The sequence below is a fragment of the Mustela nivalis genome (genome assembly GCF_964662115.1).
Source record: "Mustela nivalis genome assembly, chromosome: 14".
NCBI classification, from domain to species: domain Eukaryota; kingdom Metazoa; phylum Chordata; class Mammalia; order Carnivora; family Mustelidae; genus Mustela; species Mustela nivalis.
In genome coordinates, this window is record NC_139033.1 from 54,003,952 (window position 1) to 54,013,900 (window position 9,949).

General features: G+C 56.1%; 1 protein-coding gene across 50 annotated transcripts in view; it reads left to right on the forward strand.

Moving 5' to 3' along the window:
• The window catches only part of CELF4 (CUGBP Elav-like family member 4), a 288,626-nt gene that overhangs the window by 160,195 nt on the left and 118,482 nt on the right, over positions 1 to 9,949 (forward strand). The gene's annotated exons all lie outside the window — the stretch shown is intronic.

Consider the following 9,949-nt stretch of genomic DNA (forward strand, 5'->3'; position numbering starts at 1 on the left):
AGGAATCTGCTAGAGGGGCACCCCATCACCGAGACAGACTCAGGCTTCCGGATTGGGGCACCAAGGTCCAACTCTAAAACCAACCCCTGGCAATGGACCCACTCCCCCAACACACACACACACCTCCCACCCTACCCCCACAGTGCCCTTGCAGGGTAGGCCCATCTGATGAGCTGCCTCAGGGGTGTGGGGCCTCAGGCTCCTGGCAAAGCTTCCCCATCAGGGTGAATGTAGTTCCCCAAGACACCTGGCGGCTCCAGTCCAGTCATGCCCACACTGACCTGGGACTGAGTATTCAGAGGGCAGATTCCTAGAGATCCCAGCCACACCCTCCACCCATCTGGGCAGCCCGTCCCGATGGGGAAAGCTGGGGCCCCAAAGGCCATTTTTGTGTCAGATTCCCATGAAAGGCAAGAGGAGAGAGCTGCCTCTCCAAAGGGATCTTTAGTGAATTTGTGGCAAACCTAATAATCCCTGGACAGCAAAGAATGCTCCCTTTGTGTAACCTTTATACCCTGTCAGATTCCAAGGTTCTAAGTGGCTTTGAGCAAGTCCCAGGTCTGCCCATCAGGGAGGTCTGTGGTCTGGGGCAGGCTTTCTTTGCCAAGTGCTGAGTTAAGCTGGTCAGCCCTTGACCAGGAGGTAGTGGGAAGCGACCAGGCTCTTTCGGATAGGAACTGAGCCTCTCCTCAGGCCTCTGCTCTGGGCCATGACAGAATACCACAGACTGAGCTGCTCCAACCAACAGAAATTTATTTCTCACAGTTCTGGAGGCCAGAAGTCCCAGATCAAGATGCCGACACAACTGGTTCCTTGGGAAGGGCTCTCTTCCTAGGTTGCAGACGACCCCCTTTCTTCCTGTGTTCTAACATGGTGGGGAGAATGAGGAGCAACCTCTGGGGTGTCTTCCTATCAGGACAATGATCCCACCATGAGGGGCCCTCTCTCTCATGACCTTTCCTAAGCCCTCAGCTCCAAACACTACCACAAAGAGTGAAGCAGGGGTGGGGCGCAGAGGGAACAGGCTGCTGGAGGCGGAGTGTCCTCTCAAGGCCTAGGCTTCCCGGAGCCCCTCTGAGGTGTCACTGGGCTGAGAGCCTGCCAAACACGACGCTTCTCTCCTGGGGGCTCCCTCATCCCCTCCTCTCAGAACCCTGCCCTTTCAACTTCACTTTCTTCAGGAAATATTCCGTTCTCAAGTGTGCCTTTAGAGAGAGGCTGCTCTCTCAGACAGCAGATCCCGCGCGTGTGCCTGCGTGTGTGTGCATGTGTGCACACGCGTGCCCATCACTGTATCAGACACAGTGTATCTGACTTGGTGACTCACGGAAAGGGTTTTGGGGCGTTCATGTCCAGCGCTTTGGGGACCAGGAATTCCTGGCTCAGGAGGGAGGGCTGCGGGGCGCGCACTGGGCAACATATTACCTGCCCGTAAGCACAGAGGAGGTGGCTCGAAGCTTGGGGAAACAGCCTGTTGGTTTAAGAAAGGCAGACTCCCACCCTGGGCAGCCTCCCGCCTCGGTGCCTCAGTGCTCGAAGCTCAGATGGTTCTCGGCAGTCAGATTCCGTATGATGAGCACAGAGCAAGGAGGCTTCAGCGTGGGGGCTGTGCACACACAAACACTCCAGGAGCAGTTCCCTGGCGCGGCAGGGGTTGTCCCTTGTGCCAAACACATGGCCAAGTACAAACCCAGTAGCTAAAACAAAGCCGGCTGAGAGCAGCGCAGTGAGACACCTCCATGGGGGTCCCCCCAGGGGGGCCGTGCAGGCAACGCTTATCAAGGTCCTGTCCTTGGTGATGGAGCCGCCACGGGACCGCGGCTTCCAGCCTGTTCTTCAGGAAAAACCTTTCTCCCACTTCTCCTTCACCCCCCCCCCCCGCCCCTGACCCCCCTGAGGAGCAGTTGTGAGCGTGTGAGGCTTAATCCCCTTCACAGAAGTACTCCTGGTTGAATGGGAGCAGGGGCTCACGGCCCCCCAGGTGACCCTGAATTCAGTTCCTGTGACCCAGGTGCAGGCAGCACGCTTTACCCCTCCCCACTCTTAGCTCCACACACTAAACGGAGCTCTGGGACCGATGGGGCCCTGGATCGGAGCTCTTGGGGTGGGTTCCAGCAGGCTGAACGATGCAGGGGAAAATGCCCCCTTCAACTGCCCACCTCCTGTCTGCGCTCAGCACGCCCGCCCCAAACCCTAGTCCCCTTCCTACCCTCTTCTCTTCTTCCTTCCCTCCCCTCCCCGAGTCCCACACCCTGGGTGCCCTGCCCTCGGCACCTCACCTGATGCCCAGCAAACAGTCCCTCTCCAGCCCTGACTGGGTGCTGGCCCTGTGCACGAGGGGACTCGCTCCAGTGCTGACTGATCATCCTTTGGGCTCTGGTCACTGGCCGAGGACAGAGGGCATCAGGAATCACCAGAGGAAGCCATGATTTGGCTGGGGAGACAGACACGGGAGCAGATCACAGCAGTGACACAGTCTCCAGTTTGGAAGACGGGACCACTCGAACACGAAGACCATTCTGGCCCAGGGGACCTGGTCAGGCTCCATGTGAAGTCAGGAAGGCCCCTGAGTTCAGAGCAAGCAGGACAGGCCGCTGCTGCTGGGGTGTGGTGGGGGTGCTTCGGAGAGGAGAGAGCTGTTGTGCTCGGGGAGGGCCTGCAGGCTGAATTTGGGCCCTGGAGGCCAGGGTGCTGCAGCTTGAACAGGAGCACACTTGCTGGAGGATGGTTAAGAGAAGGTTTGGGGGTTCCGCCACCCCCTGCCCCTCTCAGGAAACAAACGTGAATCGAAGTATAGGAGTCTTTTCCCCAGAAGCTTCTGCCTGCCTGCTCCTTTTGTTTCTGGCCACCTACAGCCTAGGATTTGGGTCTCCTCCCCTGGTCGTCTGTCCCCTGTCCTCTCCTCCCCGCGTCCCTGTCTGGTGGCAGCTAGATGGCCAGGCGAGACCAGACATGACGGAGGCGGGCAGCCTCTGCATTCTGGCTGCTGTGACAGCTGACAAAGTTACAAGGACGGGCGTCAGGGAGGACGGGTGGCCTGCTCCCTCCGGCAGCTGCCCCTCTGCTCCATTCCATTAGGATTGATCAGGCTGGGTCAGGGGTCTGCCGGGAGCACACCAGGCACCTGGAGCTTTCACGATGACTGATGGCAGTACGCCTGCCCATGGCACCCACCCCTCCGCCAGCCCCCACCTCCATCTAGCTGCTCCTGGGAGCCCACACCCAGCTCCCTCCCTCTTGTGGCTCCCGTTCCCACTCTGTCTTCCTTCCTTCCCTGGGCACTCCTGCCCCATCCCCCACCCCCAGCTGACCCGGCCCACCAGCCACTGTCCCAGGCCCGTCCACCCAGCCTAACCAGGCCCTTGCTCCCGGGGCAGCGGGACTGTCCTGGTCAGGCCAGCCAGCCTTGACTTAGCCAGGTCCTGTGCATCCAGCAGAGGAAGAGAGAGCACCCAGCGGTGACCCTTCAAAGAGTTGCCTTGTAGGTGGAGCAATTAGACCCACCTGCACACAACCCTTAGAAAATCAAGCCAAACCCTGTATGGCCAAGAGCTGGCTTGAGCGACAGGCTCAGGGGATGTGGGGGTTGGGGGGAGGAGGCTGCTGGGGGGGGGGGGTGCCACAGATGTTTCCCAGCTCGCATCTCAGACTCCAGGAGCCAACAGGGGTGTCATGGAATGATGCAGAGAGTCAGGCGGGGAAAGTAAGGCGGCCACACTGCTTCAGACACCTCCGTGGAGCCACACCACGGTTTCCACAGGGCACCTGGCATAGACACGGGATGCCACCCACGTGAGGCGATGGGCGGAGGCTGCCCCCAGCCCGACAGTTGAGGAGGGGCCTGGCTGGGGAGCAGCGGCTGTGTCCCCTGTCCTGGGTGGGATGCGGCACTGTGCAGAGGAGGGCACCCTCTTCCCTAGCACCGTCCATGGGCCCGCCCAAAGGAACGGGGGTCCCTCGCTTTCACTGCATCCTCTGTGACCCAGCCACGTGTGACTCTGTGTGGTGTGGCTTTGTGTGGGAGACCAGTGTGGATTCATTGTGGGAAGCCTCACATCCTAGGTGTGGATGGGAACACAGTGATTTGCCGGTGTGCTTGAGGTGCTATCTGCATACGTTTTTGAGTGTGTGTGTATGTGACAGCGTGCAAATGTGTGAGTGTGGATATGGGGGTGCGGGTGATGCCTGCGTGGGACGGCATGGCCACAGGGTGCAGGCTTCGGGGTTTCTGGGAGGTGACCTCGCTCGGTACGGTGTGTGTATATGAGCGAGGGGGGACACCTCTGCCCTCTATGTCCCTCCTCCCTGGGCACCCAGATGTCCAGCCAGTGTGGGCCGATCACAGCCCAGCCCCTCTCCTGCACACACTTTTAATCAATTTGGTGCTTTCTTGTCAAGAAGACAAGCTATTTGCTTCCTGAGGATCAGATGGTGACGGATGAAATACAGGGAGTAATTAAATTAGCAGTGTAATGGTGGTGCAAACCTCAATTAAAAAAATATTTCCATTGTCATAAAGTCTAGCCATAAATTTTAGGAGCTGTGCATTCCTGTGGCCCGCCGTGCTCAGCAGACAGACTTGTCACCTTGTGGGTGTGGGTTCCCTTCGGGTCTGGGGGAAGGGCTGGGCCGACGGGGGGAGATTGAAGCCAGCCCCCCCCAGTGCAGCCGGCTCTTGTCTTTGTCCCACCTGAGCAAGAGAGCCTCAGCCTGAGCGCTGCATCTGGCTGGAAACCCGCGGCTCCTCCACCCCCGTGGCTCCCGTGTGTCCCCAACACTCAGTCTGGCTGGTCATCCCCTCCATGCTTCTCCTCACCTTCAACTTTCCACCAGGAACTTTGCAGTGCTAGCCTCTACGCTGTTTCACTAGCGCAGTATTCCCAAGCCAGTTCCGAAGGTGCGGACCCTGCCCACCCCCCACCCCCTATCCACCCCCCACACCCCCATACCCCACCCCAGCAGGAGCCTTAGGAAGGTGCCCAGCCCGCACCTAGGAAGTCTGTCCACTGACAGAATGAAGCATGGTCCACTCTGAGGAGGGTCCCCTGGAGGAGAGGTATCAGGATGGAGGGTGTTGAGGTGTCCAGGCAGAAGCAGAGGTTGGCAGGGGGGGTGGCCAGAGGGGATAGAAAAGAAGGGTAACCAGATGGAAGGGGCCCTCAGGTGTCCCCTGGAGGCCATGGAATGGTCCCCCACCCTCATATAGGGAGGACTGGCTGGAGTGACCAGCAGTGACTGCTGGGTGCATGTCCCATTAAGCCAAGGAATTAGTGTCTCTCTTGAGCCCGGTAATAACTGGGGAGAGTGGCCCATGCAACCGGGAAGTTGGAGAGGGACCCTGCAGGCTCAGACCTGAGGAGGGGCTTGAGGGGAATGCGGGGGAGGCTGGGGGTGGGGGTGGGGACAGAGAAGAAGGGGAGGGTGGCCGAGGGGGAAGGAGGAGGAACAGGAAGAGCCAAGCAGCTTTGGGGTGGGACAGGCAGTGGGGGGGGGGGGTCTGTCGGGGAGGGGGACAATATCCCCCCCCATCTCTCTGTACACAGCTTTGGACCCCTTTAGAATTTAGTCTGACAAATGTGCCAGTGTTGGTATTAACCCTTCATTCTCACCTTCATAACATCTGCCCCAAAGGAAAGGACTTCTCTAACCAGGCCTGCTGCCCCCACACCAGGGGGCTGTTGCATTAAAATGGGGACAAGGAGGGTGCAGGGGATAACTGATGTAAAGCATCAGCTGGTGAGAAGGGAGGAGGGTCTGTGTGGGTACCATGGGGACAGTGGCTGACGCCCAACCCTGGCTCCTCTTGCCTGGGAGTTATAGTGTCCCTGCCTGTCAGGCCTAGGCTTAGGGTGTTGGGGTGTGGGCCTACTGAGATTAGAGCTGGAAGAAGCAAAGGGTTGGGACAGAAAGCAGAATGTTCAGGATGTTGCAAAAGTGGTACAAGAGGAACACAGAGCTTCCGTGAGCCTGGCACCTAGCCACCTGCTGAAGCCAGAAAAGGCCCCAGACCAGTGTCCTCTGGTTCCTAGCAAGTCTCTGGGTTTGTCCACCGTGATTCAGAAGGAGTGACTGAATCTAGTCCCAGGTGGGTGGAGACTGGCTCAGCCTTAGATCCGGCGTTAGGGGGCTCCAGGATTCTGGATGGCAGGATTGAACGTGAGCCTCCAGGTGACAAGAGCGGACTTGGAGTTTAAGGAAGCAATTGGCTGGTTGTGGATCCAGGTCCCCAGGGCTCAGACCATAGAGGCAGAGGTTGGCTAGGGCCCTGGGGGGCAGGTTCTGAGAGCCCCTGCTTGCTGTTGGTGGGGGAACAGGGCCTGGCCCAGGGTATGGGATCGGTTTCGCTGTGGGAGCTCAGCTCGCCTAGATCCACCTTCTGGAACCCTCCTGCCTGCCAGCCCAGGAGAAAAGGCTAGGAGGGCAGGAAAGGAGGGGTGGCTGAAGAGTCTTAGACACAAAGAATGCCCCACACGAGGAACCATTGGAACTCTCTCCTTGAGCTGCTAGAATCTGTGCTTTGGGTGCGGGTCAGAGCAATACTTACACCTCCCAATTGACTTCAGCGAGGCTGGAGCCCCGGAGGCAGCAAGGGCAGCCCCTCACATGGTCTTTCTCTGATGCTACCGCTTAGAGCCAAGAAAGTGCTGGGACTCGATGAGAAGCACATTTTTCTTCTTCCTCCTCCTTTTTTTTTTTTTTTCTTCTGCTGGTGGTTTTCTTCTTCTGGTCAATGTGAGAAAACGCAGACTTGTCCTATAGGAGGCCATAGAACCTTTTTAACGCAAAGGGAATTCACACCACCCAACACTGCACACCCTGAGGGAGGAGGTGAGCGGGCATTCAAGGGTTTCTTCTCTGAAACCCAGGAGGGGAAACTATTTCGGAAAAGAGAAACTATTTAGGACCATAACAGTTAAAGATTATTGAGAGAGAGACTGAATTGTACCTAGGTGGTTTTTTCTTTATAGACTTGTTTTAGAAGACTTTGCAATCTCCTGTTTAATGGCGCCATGTTCAAGTTAATTTAATTCCATCAAAAGTTCTAACTTTTTCTAAGGATAATGAGTGGGAAAGCGTGTGTTCTCACTTAGTGAATGGTATCGTCATCTGGACTGTCTCCAGACCAGACCAGCTCAGTGTCAGGGGTGCCCATTCACCCTACCCGTCATCCCCTCTCTGGCCCCCCCGGTCCTTCCTGCCTTGCCCAGGCTTGCCTTCGTCACCTTCCTGCATCTCTCCCCAGGGCCCTGCTCTGCTCTCACCAGCTCCCTGCCACCCACGGGCTCGCCTTCACCCACGCTCCCAAGAACTGCTCCTCTAGACATAAAATACTCCGCCGCTTCTTGACGTGCTCCACGCTTTCTGCAGGTGGAGGGAAGGTGTTCCAGGCTCCTCGGGGTCTGGCCCAGGCGCTGCTGAATCGCCCAGGCTCCTGCTCTTCTTCTGGGAACTTTGATCAGCCATATCCCTGCTTGTCCCTCCCTGGCTTTAGCTCTCTTCCCTGGCACATTCTGACTTAATTCTGTGCATCTCCCTTCCTGTGAACAAATTCCTGGCAAACTCTTGTGTTCTCCTTACTCGCCTCATTCTGATGTTACCTCCTCTGTAAAGGCTTCCCCTTCTTTAAGCTAATTATTCCTTTCTCTTAACCTTCCAGAACACTTGGCTTATTTCAACACGTATCACATGATACTGTCATCCTCTTTGTACATCTGTCAGTTCAACCAGAGCAGACACTCTTTGCAGTGGTGGTGATGGTGGTGGGGGGTGTTCCAGGATATGCCGGGAACATAAGAGCAGGTAAATTAAAATAATAGGAAAGTAAGAAAGATAAATGCATGAATTCCTGCCTTTGGAAAATATGTCCCAAGCCAAAGGGACATACCAAGGTCCATATCACCACCTGGTGGCTATCTTCAGAATTGCAAGTTTAGTTTCTTTTGATTAAGTGAATCCAAAAATCTAAACTTTCAAAATAACAAATGTCACACTTGAGCAGTATGAGTTTAGTATCTGAAAATTACAGCCTGGTCATTTCACAGGCTTGCATGAAGGTAAAAGGTATTAACTGATGAATGTACTTTGGAAAATTGCTAAGTATGTGTTGAACACAGGCCACATTATCTCGTCCCTGAGAATGCTGTGAAAGATGGAGCTACCCATGCACCAAGAGAAACAAGATTCACACATGGAACAATCAGAGAAATATTCAAAACTGAGCAAGTGACTCTTGATTTCAGCTCAGGTCGTGATCTCAGGGTCATGAGATGGAGCCCCCTTTGGGCTCTGAGCTGAGCACAGAGTCCGCTCGAAATTCTCTCTCCCTCTCTCTGCCCCCCCCCCCCCCCCCCCGCTTAAGGACCACTCATGCTGTCTCAAAAAAACAAAACAAACAAGCAAGCAAACTGCTAGTGAGTGCCACAGAGTGCCACAGAAGAGCATTCTGGACAGGATGAGAAGGACTCAGAGATTCTCAATGCATAGGGCAGGGTTTGAAGAATGAATCAAGTTAGAACATAGCCAGTTTGCAGAAGGGTGTTGGGGGTTGGTGGGTTGAAGGAGAGGGAACACATTGGCTCCAACTGCTGCTGGCCTTTCTGATTAACTGAGCTAAGTTAGGGGAGGCTACTCACTCAGCAACCACTTTCTTGGTGTCCCATCACTGCCATTAGTATCATGGGTGACCCATTAGAGATGATCCCATCTTCCTCACAAAAGGTCTGATAAATGTAAATGTGTGTAGGGGTACAAAGAGGGAGGAGGTTTGCAACGGGAGCTGACCCAGCTACTCTGAGACATATGGATCTGTGGTGACAGTAATGGGGGACAGGAGACCACTGAGGAGGTAGGTGGTTCTGTGACAGGTAGAGAGACTCCCTCAATGGTTATGGAGGATGGGCTGGGTGCCAGGAAGGGGCAAGTCAATCTGAAGGGGGTCCTTAGACATTCCTTTACCCCAAAAGTTCCATTACCATGGGGGAGGGCACAGCAGCCGCTCTGTATAGGCAAAGTGGCCAATGACATTCGTGCTTATTCTCCTACCACCTTCCTTCTGTTCTCAGCATCCACAGCCTGTCTGGGCTAAGGCTTCTGCCACATCTCTTCTCTTGCATGACTCCTATCATGGCCCCTGGGCTTCCAGGCACCAGTAGAGGCCAGAGGCCAGCGTCTGGGGCCTGAACCTGCCCAGCACTTGCTGGTTCCTCCCTTGCAGGCTGGCTTCCAGCCCTGCTCACCCGTCTTTGTTGCCTTTGTCGGGACTGGCCACGAGCCCTGCGGGGGGGGGGGGGGGGGGGGCTACTCTGCCCCACCTGCACCCTCCCTCCCTGGTCCCCATTCCCAGCCCCACCCCCTCCCTCTCCAGAGCTGAGGCCGGCCTGAAGACAGATATTAATGTGCAAATTAGCACAACCCGACTGGGTCCAGATTGCCACTTAGAATTTGCATATTAATAAATGTTTTTGTGACAGCATTTAGCAGCTCAGGAAGGACAGAGAGCCTCCCTTCCCCCACCCCCATAAGCGAGATAATAAGACTTAGGAAACCAGACTTGTCCCGCTCCCATCACGCAAACAGCAAACAGCACGACTTCCTCCCATCAATCAATCTCTCTCTCTCTGTCGCATCCCGCCCAGCCCAGCCCTGTGCCTGGCCTTGAGCTCCTCTGCCCAGTTTCACAATTAGCCATGGAAGAGGAATGGCAAGCTCGAAACCATGGGAGAGCTGTGCAGTGCAGCGGGGAGCGGGGTGGTCCCACTGTCTGGAAGGGCTACCAAGGGAGGAGGGACTCTCTGGGCCCCTAGACAGGACAGGAGTGGTGGGCTGAAGGAGACTTTATTCTTCCCAAAGATCCTGAAGTTCCCTGCCTTCCCAGCCAGCAAGGAGAGGGCATCTGGAAGGAGCTAGAACCTGGACCAGAGTCAGGAGCCCTGGCTCTGTGCAGGTCTCC